Here is an 11136-nt window from a genome sequence, read left to right as displayed (position 1 = left end):
CTCTGGATTGTGTGGGTGTGATTCAATGACCTACAGTAGGGTGTGCAGAACGTTGTTTGCAAACAGTTCACAATGCCTTGTAATTGTCGGGAAACCAGGGGGAATTTCACAACTACTCGGACAGAGGTGCATACTGCATCGTTAGACCTGGCCTTAGTATAACTAACTGTACCTCTCTCAGGTCAGTCCCTGATTGGTAGAGGGCTACAGGAACACAGGTTGGTAAGGCAACTGAATTGGTCAAACCATTTTAAAGGTTCTTGGGGAGGAGGAGGTTCTACCCTTGAGTCTACTGTAAAATGCAATGAAATGATGTAATAGTCACAGAAAAGCCCTCAATTTTTTCAGGATGAAAACATTGAAATAGAGACTAAGGGGTGTGTAGCATGCTAATTGATGCGTGTTCAAATAGTATTCATAATGTGCTTAAATTACAAAAATACACCAAAACCTCTCCGTTTGAGCCGTGCCTTTTACGTTATTCCAAAGCACTCAGTCAATCTTACAAACCTAGTGTTTGTATAAGCCATGACGTTCCACTGACCCCCCACTGGTATTATCTGATTGACTGAGGCAGGCTGGTGATGCACAGCTGTGTGTGTGTGTGTGTGTGTGTGTGTGTGTGTGTGTGTGTGTGTGTGTGTGTGTGTGTGTGTGTGTGTGTGTGTGTGTGTGTGTGTGTGTGTGTGTGTGTGTGTGTGTGTGTGTGTGTGTGTGTGTGTGTATGTGTGTGTGTGTTTGTGTGTGTGTGTGGTTGGTAGTGTGCGGTTGGTAGTGTGTGTCGCTGCAACGCATACACACCTCAAATCCCTTTCTAAGAGAAGGGCTTTGTTCTGGAAGGAACATTAGCTCTCTCCTTGCCGATGCCATGCTTTAATGCACTGTGATATTGCCTTACACTGGTACCTTCCTACTACTTGGTCAAGCATGTTCTTTCTTTATCAAATCACCAGCGTAATGGTAAAGTTTTTCATCAATTAGGCTCTGATTATTAGCATATTGAATAATTAAAAATATTTAGGGAAACCTACAACGTTTATCGTGTTCTTCTTATTTTTATATCTAGTGTCTTTTGTTCTACCTTGTTATTTTTTTATTACATTGTTAATGAGTACTGCATTGTTGGGTTTTGAGTTTGCAAGAAAGGCATTTCGCTGTACTTGTAGACGTGACACTAAAACTTGAAACTTGAACTTAATCTGTATTCCTGCATGAACTCCTCTGTGCGCCAATCAACCAACCCAACTCTGAGTTGACATTCAGGCATTACAAATGAAACTCCTAGTAGTCTGAGCCATGTTGCCAGAAGACTGATAGTGTCCCTGTTCAGCACACGTTTAATGTGATAATATTTCATCTGAAGTACCTAGGTGATGGTGTTTAAGTGTGCATCTTCAGCATGCTCTTAAAATAAAGATGGATACAGCCATACATAAACCATACCTCATGGAAGATGAAGACTATCCCAGTTGTGCTACACTATCTCCAATACACAAAGACGGAACTTCAATATCTATCATGCTTTGTAACGGTCAATAATCCCCAGTTCCCACTTTATTCAATAATTCTTGGAGCACCAAGCCCAATCTTAGACTCTACTGACAGATTGAGGTCAAGCCTGCATTGTTGAGTATATCAAACATTAAGAACACCTTCCCTTCTTTTGCCCTCAGAGCAGCCTCAATTCGTTGGGTCATGGACTCTACAAGCTGGCCCATATTGACTCCAATGCTTCCCACAGTTGTGTCAAGTTGGCTGGATGTCCTTTGGGTGGTGGACCATTCTTGATACACGCAGGAAATTGTTGAGCATGAAAAACCCAGCAGCATTGCAGTTCTTGACACAAACCGGTGCACCTGGCACATACTGTACTACCATACCTCATCAAAGGCACTTACATCTTTTGTCTTGCCCGTTCACCCTCTGATTGGCCCCACATACACAATCCATGTCTCAATTGTCTCAAGGCTTAAAAATCATTCTTTGGCCTCCCGGGCGGTTCAGTGGTCTAAGGCACTCCAACGCAGTGCTAGAGGTGTCACTACTGACCCGGGTTTGATCCCAGTCTGTGTCGCAGACAGCCGCGTCCGGGAGACCCATAAGGCGGCGCACAATTGACCCAGTGTCGTCCGGGTTAGGGAAGGGTTTGGCCATCCGAGATGTCCTTACCCCATCACGCTCTAGTGACTCCTTGTGATGGGCCAGGTGCATGCACGCTGACTTCGGTCAGCAGTTGTTTCCTCCATCACATTGGTGCGGCTGGCTTCCGGGTTAAGTGAGCAGTGTGTCAAGAAGCAGTGCGGCTTGGCATGGTCGTCTTCCAGAGTACGCTTGGGAGGACGCATCCGTATGAGAGTTGCAGCAATGGGACAAGACTGTAACTACCAATTGTATGTCACGAAATTGGAGAGAAAAAGGGGTAAAAATGATTTAACATGTCTCCTCCCCTTCATCTACACTGATTGAAGTGGATTTAACAAGTGACATCAATAGTGGATCATAGCTTTCACCTGGATTTACCTGGTCAGTCTATGTCATGGAAAGAGCAGGTTTTCTTCATGTTTTGTATATACAGTATTGTATAGTACAGTATTGTAATTGTGAAATCCCTTGACTGGTAATTTATCACAAATATTTCAGTTCAAGAGAAGCTGCAGCTCCAGTGAGTAGTATTTAATAAAAGGATATTCTCTCCCAGCCATATAATAGGATTTTCTATTTCTGAATCAAACTGTTAACACTAAGGACACTAATTAAACTGAACCTGTATCCAGAAGTTTGCAGGTTACTACAAATTGCACTCGTGTTTTTAAAACACTAGCTGTAAAGTGGTACAGAAAGAGTTAATAATGATCAGAATGGATGACATGCTTTCGTCTCCCTTATTCTAATGCAAAAATATGCGATGGAAAAAGAACCTTGGTGACCTGCAATGGAATGCAACTTGTGTGGGTGGCAACTGGCAACATCAGGACTGCTGCTTGTCCTATTGTCTGTGCCACGCGTATCTCTGATCAAAACAACCTTGGTACTAACATTGATTTTCTTCTGCTGCTTAGAGGAATGTGTATAAATGGCTGTCGCCTTCTCTCATTAGGAATAAATAACCCAGTTGAGAACAAACAGTAATAACTGCAATTATTTGCCAAACACCAAGATGGAAGATCTAATTGAAGTGTAAATGAAGCCTTCAAGTTAGAAGTATGAATATCATTCCATTTCAGATGTTTGTTTTTTAAAAGTTTTTTTTTACTAGGCAAGTCAGTTAAGAACAAATTCTTATTTTCAATGACGGCCGAGGAACAGTGGTTTAACTGCCTGTTCAGGGGCAGAACGACAGTTTTGTACCTTGTCAGCTCGGGGGTTTGAACTTGCAACCTTCCGGTTACTAGTCCACTAGGCTACCTTGTCGCCCCATGTTTGCACTACTTGTTATATGACTCTAGTCTACAATGTAGAATTGATTTGTTTGATAGCCTACCGTTCCATTGATTGGTTCCAGCCATTACTATGAGCCTGCCTCCCCTCACCAAATGCCTTGTAGTGTACTTGAATGACTTGATTGGTTTTGTGATCATTGAAGTGTAAATCAAAGGGGAAAAAGAATAGGTCAATGTATCTATACTGTTTACAATGGAAACCAGTTTATAAGATACAGTATACTAGCTAAATGTTTATTAGTGCAGCCCATACCCTCTGTATCCATGACAACAAGGAAACCTTCCACAACGAAGACTGAGTTCTGGCTGAATCAGACACTCAGACATACAATTTTCATTTCATATAATTTCCTGGAATTTTTCAAATCATTTACTGGAATCTTCATTCCATGCAAGTTTATCCTTCTCCCTCTCCCTCTCCCTCTCCCTCTCCCTCTCTGTCTCCCTCTCCCTCTCCCTCTCCATCTCCCTCTCTGTCTCCCTCTCTGTCTCCCTCTCCCTCTCTGTCTCCCTCTCTGTCTCCCTCTCCCTCTCCCTCTCTGTCTCCCTCTCCCTCTCCATCTCCCTCTCTGTCTCCCTCTCTGTCTCCCTCTCCCTCTCTGTCTCCCTCTCTGTCTCCATTTCCCTCTCCCTCTCTGTCTCCCTCTCTGTCTCCATTTCCCTCTCCCTCTCTGTCTCCCTCTCTGTCTCCATTTCCCTCTCCCTCTTTGTCTCCCTCTCTGTCTCCATTTCCCTCTCCCTCTCTGTCTCCATTTCCCTCTCCCTCTCTGTCTCCCTCTCCCTCTCTGTTTCCCTCTCCCTCTCTGTCTCCCTCTCCCTCTCTGTCTCCCTCTCCCTCTCTGTCTCCCTCACGGTCTCCCTCTCCCTCTCCCTCGCTGTCTCCCTTTCCCTCTCTGTCTCCCTCTCCATCTCTGTCTCCCTCTCTGTCTCAATTTCCCTCTCCCTCTCTGTCTCCCTCTCCCTCTCTGTCTCCCTCTCCCTCTCTGTCTCCCTCTCCCTCTCTGTCTCCCTCTCTGTCTCCCTCTCCCTCTCCCTCTCTGTCTCCCTCTCCCTCTCTGTCTCCCTCACGGTCTCCCTCTCCCTTTCCCTTTCTGTCTCCCTCTCCCTCTCTGTCTCCCTCTCCCTGTCTCCCTCTCCCTCTCTGTCTCCCACTCCCTCTCCCTTTCTGTTTCCCTCTCCCTCTCTGTCTCCCTCTCTGTCTCCCTCACGGTCTCCCTCTCTGTCTCCCTCCCCCTTTCCCTCTCTGTCTCCCTCTCCCTCTCTGTCTCCCTCACGGTCTCCCTCTCCCTTTCCCTCTCTGTCTCCCTCTCTGTCTCCCTCTCCCTCTCTGTCTCCCTCTCCCTGTCTCCCTCTGTCTCCCTCTCCCTCTCTGTCTCCCACTCCCTCTCCCTTTCTGTCTCCCTCTCCCTCTCTGTCTCCCTCTCCCTCTCTGTCTCCCTCTCTGTCTCCCTCACGGTCTCCCTCTCCCACTCCCTTTCTGTCTCCCTCTCCCTCTCTGTCTCCCTCTCTGTCTCCCTCATGGTCTCCCTCTCTGTCTCCCTCTCTGTCTCCCTCACGGTCTCCCTCTCTGTCTCCCTCTCCCTTTCCCTTTCTGTCTCCCACTCCCTTTCCCTCTCTGTCTCCCTCTCCCTCTCTGTCTCCCTCTGTCTCCCTCTCTGTCTCCCTCTCTGTCTCCCTCTGTCTCCCTCTCTGTCTCCCTCACGGTCTCCCTCTCCCTTTCCCTTTCTGTCTCCCTCTCCCTCTCTGTCTCCCTCACGGTCTCCCTCTCCCTCTCTGTCTCCCCCTCCCTCTCTGCCTCTCTCTCCCTCTCTGTATCCCTCTCCCTCTCTGTCTCTCTGTCTCCCTTTCTGTTTCTGTCTACCTCTCTGTCTCCCTCTCCCTCTCTGTCTCCCTCTCCCTCTCTGTCTCCGTCTACCTCTCTGTCTCCCTCTCCCTCTCTGCCTCCCTCTCCCTCTCTGTCTCCGTCTACCTCTCTGTCTCCCTCTCCCTCTCTGTCTCCCTCTCCCTCTCTGTCTCCGTCTACCTCTCGGTCTCCCTCTCCCTCTCTGTATCCCTCTCCCTCTCTGTCTCCGTCTACCTCTCGGTCTCCCTCTCCCTCTCCCTCTCTGTCTCCCTCTCCCTCTCTGTCTCCGTCTACCTCTCTGTCTCCCTCTCCCTCTCTGCCTCCCTCTCCCTCTCTGTCTCCGTCTACCTCTCTGTCTCCCTCTCCCTCTCTGCCTCCCTCTCCCTCTCTGTCTCCGTCTACCTCTCGGTCTCCCTCTCCCTCTCTGTCTCCCTCTCCCTCTCTGTCTCCGTCTACCTCTCTGTCTCCGTCTCCCTCTCTGTCTCCCTCTCCCTCTCTGCCTCCCTCTCCCTCTCTGTCTCCGTCTACCTCTCTGTATCCCTCTCCCTCTCTGTCTCTCTGTCTCCCTTTCTGTTTCTGTCTACCTCTCTGTCTCCCTCTCCCTCTCTGTCACCGTCTACCTCTCTGTCTCCCTCTCCCTCTCTGCCTCCCTCTCCCTCTCTGTCTCCGTCTACCTCTCTGTCTCCCTCTCCCTCTCTGCCTCCCTCTCCTCTCTGTCTCCGTCTACCTCTCTGTCTCCCTCTCCCTCTCTGTCTCCCTCTCCCTCTCTGTCTCCGTCTACCTCTCTGTCTCCCTCTCCCTTTCTGTCTCCATCTCCCTCGTCTGCCTCCCTCTCCCTCTCTGCCTCCCTCTCCCTCTCTGCCTCCCTCTCTGTCTCCCTCTCCCTCTCTGCCTCCCTCTCCTCTCTGTCTCCGTCTACCTCTCTGGCCTCCCTCTCCCTCTCTGCCTCCCTCTCCCTCTCTGCCTCCCTCTCCCTCTCTGCCTCCCTCGTCTCTCCGTCTACCTCTCTGTCTCCCTCTCCCTCTCTGTCTCCCTCCTCTCCCTCTCTGTCTCCGTCTACCTCTGCGGTCTCCCCTCTCCCTCTCTGTCTCTCCTCTCCCTCTCTGTCTCCGTCTACCTCTCAGTCTCCTCTCCCTCTCCCTCTCTGTCTCCCTCTCCCTCTCTGTCTCCGTCTACCTCTCGGTCTCCCCTCTCCCTCTCTGTCTCCCTCTCCCTCTCTGTCTCCCTCTCCCTCTCTGCCTCCCTCTCCCTCTCTGTCTCTGTTTACCCTCCTTCCCTCTCCCTCCTCCTCTCTCTCCCTCTCCTCTTCCCTCTCCCTCTCCCTCTCCCTCTCCCTCTCCCTCTCCCTCTCCCTCTCCCTCTCCCTCTCCCTCTCCCTCTCCCTCTCCCTCTCCCTCTCCCTCTCCCTCTCCCTCTCTGCCTCCCTCTCCCTCTCTGTCTCTGTTTACCTCTCTGTCTCCGTCTACCTCTCTGTCTCCCTCTGTCTCTGGCCCTGTGGCTCTCAATAGAAATGCTACTGGTCCCTATGGACCTCTATGGCAGGAGAATATAGGCAGAGGCACGCATACACGATTCGGTCTGCCTTCTCTGCCACCTGCTATTTTGGTTTACTTCACTCTCCTGCCTTTCCATTACTGTCAAATAGATAAGAAAATAAACAGGGACTGTGGATGTAATTTTCCTGCTTTACCACCTCAGGCATATGAGGACACTGGTAACATTAGCGTCTGACCTTGCCCCAGAGAATACTATCACATGAATTTTAAACAGGTTCCTCCATCCCGGACCGAAATGACCCCAAACAGACACCAAGGACATTGTGCATTGTCATTTGCTAGCCTCCAGTTAACAGCCGGGGGAATCCAGAATTATGCTGCCTTTCGTCAAATATTGATTACAAGTGTTGAGAGTACAGTTTTTCCCTGGTTTTATGACTGTGTTGGAATGAAACACTGTGCACTACGACAGGGACCGATCATTTACCAGTAATGTACACATAGCAGCAATCCTCCTTGCAGAGAAGGAAAACAGAGTGAAAGTTATTATATTTTTTTCCTATAGGCTATGAGGATATCAAAAGTCAGTGTTTACTTGATGTCAATACATTACATATGTGAGTTTTTGTTTTTTAAAAACGAGAAAGACAAAATAATGCATTTTGTTGGCACAGGAACATTGACATTTTCCTGCAGTGTAAGTATAGGCTAAGAGTAAGACTTCAAGAGTTTATATTGAGTTTTCAGAGAGTGAGAGAGAGAGAGAGAGAGAGAGCGAGAGAGCGAGAGAAACAGACAGAGAGGAGAGCGACTGAGAAAGGTAGAAGGGTGATATTGATGCCTGCAGCTCTGTGACATGTTGACAGTCCTCTGCCTTTGACAGCGGAGTCTTCCATCCGGTCGACAGAAATGTGTCAACCCTCCAGACTTCAAGTTGATGTCAAGAGTACATTTTTCTTATTTCATAGTTCTACCAACCTCTCTCCCCTTCCCTTCGCAATTCTCCACTGCCCTCAGAAGACATGACATTAATTCAAATAGTTCGCCCACAGAAAGAGGACTAACAGATCAAAGGAGTCAGTGTGGTAGAAGCTTCTTGTAATTGAAAGCTAGGTGGAGCGATGTGGCCATGTATCACAGTACTACAGCCCTGGTTTTTGATGATAGTACATGCATATGAGGAACAGCATATATCACATAAGTGGTCTACCACAGTATATACCCTCTGGCTGCTCTACAAAGAGAGTTCATCCTCCAAGGGCCCCTACAAGACACACACACACATACACCTGTAACCGTATAATAATGTCCGCCATAAATGGTTAGTTCACATTCTTCTGTAAAGAGATGTGCTGCACATTTTATGCTGATAGTTTAAGAATGGGGGGCTATGGAGAGCTATGGAGAGCGATGGATAATTACGGAGAACTATGGAGAGCTATGAAAGGTATGGAGAACTATGGAGAGCTATGGAAACTATGGATGGTTTGGAGAGCTATGGAGAGTTATAGAAGTTATGGATGGTATGGAGAACTATGGAAGCTATGGATGGTATGAGGAACTATAGAAGCTATGGATGGTATGGAGAACTATGGAATCTATGGATGGTATGGAGAACTATGAAGGCTATGGATGGTATGGAGAACTATGGAAGCTATGGATGGTATGGAGAGCTATGGACGCTATGGATGGTATGGAGAGCTATGGAAGCTATGGATGGTATGGAGAGCTATGGAAGGTATGGAAGGTATGGAAGGTACGGAGAGCTATGGAAGCTATGGATGGTATGGAGAACTAAGGAAGCTATGGATGGCATGGAGAGCTATGGAAGCTATGGATGGTATGGAGAACTATGGAAGCTAAATCAAATCAAATCAAATAAAAATGTATTTGTCACATACACATGGTTAGCAGATGTTAATGCGAGTGTAGCGAAATGCTTGTGCTTCTAGTTCCGACAATGCAGTAATAACGAACAAGTAATCTAACTAACAATTCCAAAAAAACTACTGTCTTATACACAGTGTAAGGGGTTAAAGAATATGTACATAAGGATATATGAATGAGTGATGGTACAGAGCAGCATAGGCAAGATACAGTAGATGATATCGAGTACAGTATATACATATGAGATGAGTATGTAAACCAAGGGGCGTAGTTAAAGTGGCTAGTGATACATGTATTACATAAGGATGCAGTCGATGATATAGAGTACAGTATCTACGTATGCATATGAGATGAATAATGTAGGGTAAGTAACATTATATAAGGTAGCATTGTTTAAAGTGGCTAGTGATATATTTACATCATTTCCCATCAATTCCCATGATTAAAGTGGCTGGAGTAGAGTCAGTGTCATTGACAGTGTGTTGGCAGTAGCCACTCAATGTTAGTGGTGGCTGTTTAACAGTCTGATGGCCTTGAGATAGAAGCTGTTTTTCTGTCTCTCGGTCCCAGCTTTGATGCACCTGTACTGACCTCGCCTTCTGGATGACAGCGGGGTGAACAGGCAGTGGCTCGGGTGGTTGATGTCCTTGATGATCTTTATGGCCTTCCTGTAGCAACGGGTGGTGTAGGTGTCCTGGAGGGCAGGTAGTTTGCCCCCGGTGATGCGTTGTGCAGACCTCACTACCCTCTGGAGAGCCTTACGGTTGAGGGCGGTGCAGTTGCCATACCAGGCGGTGATACAGCCCGCCAGGATGCTCTCGATTGTGCATCTGTAGAAGTTTGTGAGTGCTTTTGGTGACAAGCCGAATTTCTTCAGCCTCCTGAGGTTGAAGAGGCGCTGCTGCGCCTTCCTCACGATGCTGTCTGTGTGAGTGGACCAATTAAGTTTGTCTGTGATGTGTATGCCGAGGAACTTAAAACTTGCTACCCTCTCCACTACTGTTCCATCGATGTGGATGGGGGGGTGTTCCACAATCATCTCCTTAGTTTTGTTGACGTTGAGTGTGAGGTTATTTTCCTGACACCACACTCCGAGGGCCCTCACCTCCTCCCTGTAGGCCGTCTCGTCGTTATTGGTAATCAAGCCTACCACTGTTGTGTCGTCCGCAAACATGATGATTGAGTTGGAGGCGTGCATGGCCACGCAGTCGTGGGTGAACAGGGAGTACAGGAGAGGGCTCAGAACACACCCTTGTGGGGCCCCAGTGTTGAGGATCAGCGGGGAGGAGATGTTGTTGCCTACCCTCACCACCTGGGGGCGGCCCGTCAGGAAGTCCAGTACCCAGTTGCACAGGGCGAGGTCGAGACCCAGGGTCTCGAGCTTGATGACGAGCTTGGAGGGTACTATGGTGTTGAATGCCGAGCTGTGGTCGATGAACAGCATTCTCACATAGGTATTCCTCTTGTCCAGATGGGTTAGGGCAGTGTGCAGTGTGGTTGAGATTGCATCGTCTGTGGACCTATTTGGGCGGTAAGCAAATTGGAGTGGGTCAAGGGTGTCAGGTAGGGTGGAGGTGATATGGTCCTTGACTAGTCTCTCAAAGCACTTCATGATGACGGATGTGAGTGCTACGGGGCGGTAGTCGTTTAGCTCAGTTACCTTATCTTTCTTGGGAACAGGAACAATGGTGGCCCTCTTGAAGCATGTGGGAACAGCAGACTGGTATAGGGATTGATTGAATATGTCCGTAAACACACCGGCCAGCTGGTCTGCGCATGCTCTGAGGGCGCGGCTGGGGATGCCGTCTGGGCCTGCAGCCTTGCGAGGGTTAACACGTCTAAATGTCTTACTCACTTCGGCTGCAGTGAAGGAGAGACCGCATGTTTTCGTTGCAGGCCGTGTCAGTGGCACTGTATTGTCCTCAAAGCGGGCAAAAAAGTTATTTAGTCTGCCTGGGAGCAAGACATCCTGGTCCGTGACTGGGCTGGGTTTCTTCCTGTAGTCCGTGATTGACTGTAGACCCTGCCACATGCCTCTTGTGTCTGAGCCGTTGAATTGAGATTCTACTTTGTCTCTGTACTGGCGCTTAGCTTGTTTGATAGCCTTGCGGAGGGAATAGCTGCACTGTTTGTATTCAGTCATGTCACCAGACACTTTGCCCTGATTAAAAGCAGTGGTTCGCGCCTTCAGTTCCACACGAATGCTGCCATCAATCCACGGTTTCTGGTTAGGGAATGTTTTAATCGTTGCTATGGGAACAACATCTTCAACGCACGTTCTAATGAACTCGCACACCGAATCAGCGTATTCGTCAATGTTGTTATCTGACGCAATACGAAACATCTCCCAGTCCATGTGATGGAAGCAGTCTTGGAGTGTGGAGTCAGCTTGGTCGGACCAGCGTTGGACAGACCTCAGCGTGGGAGCTTCTTGTTTTAGTTTCTGTCTGTAGGCAGGGATCAACAAAAT

Source organism: Oncorhynchus kisutch, linkage group LG4 (genome assembly GCF_002021735.2).
Source record: "Oncorhynchus kisutch isolate 150728-3 linkage group LG4, Okis_V2, whole genome shotgun sequence".
NCBI classification, from domain to species: domain Eukaryota; kingdom Metazoa; phylum Chordata; class Actinopteri; order Salmoniformes; family Salmonidae; genus Oncorhynchus; species Oncorhynchus kisutch.
The sequence above is the reverse complement of the archived record's forward strand: the minus strand, read 5'-3'. Positions refer to the sequence as shown.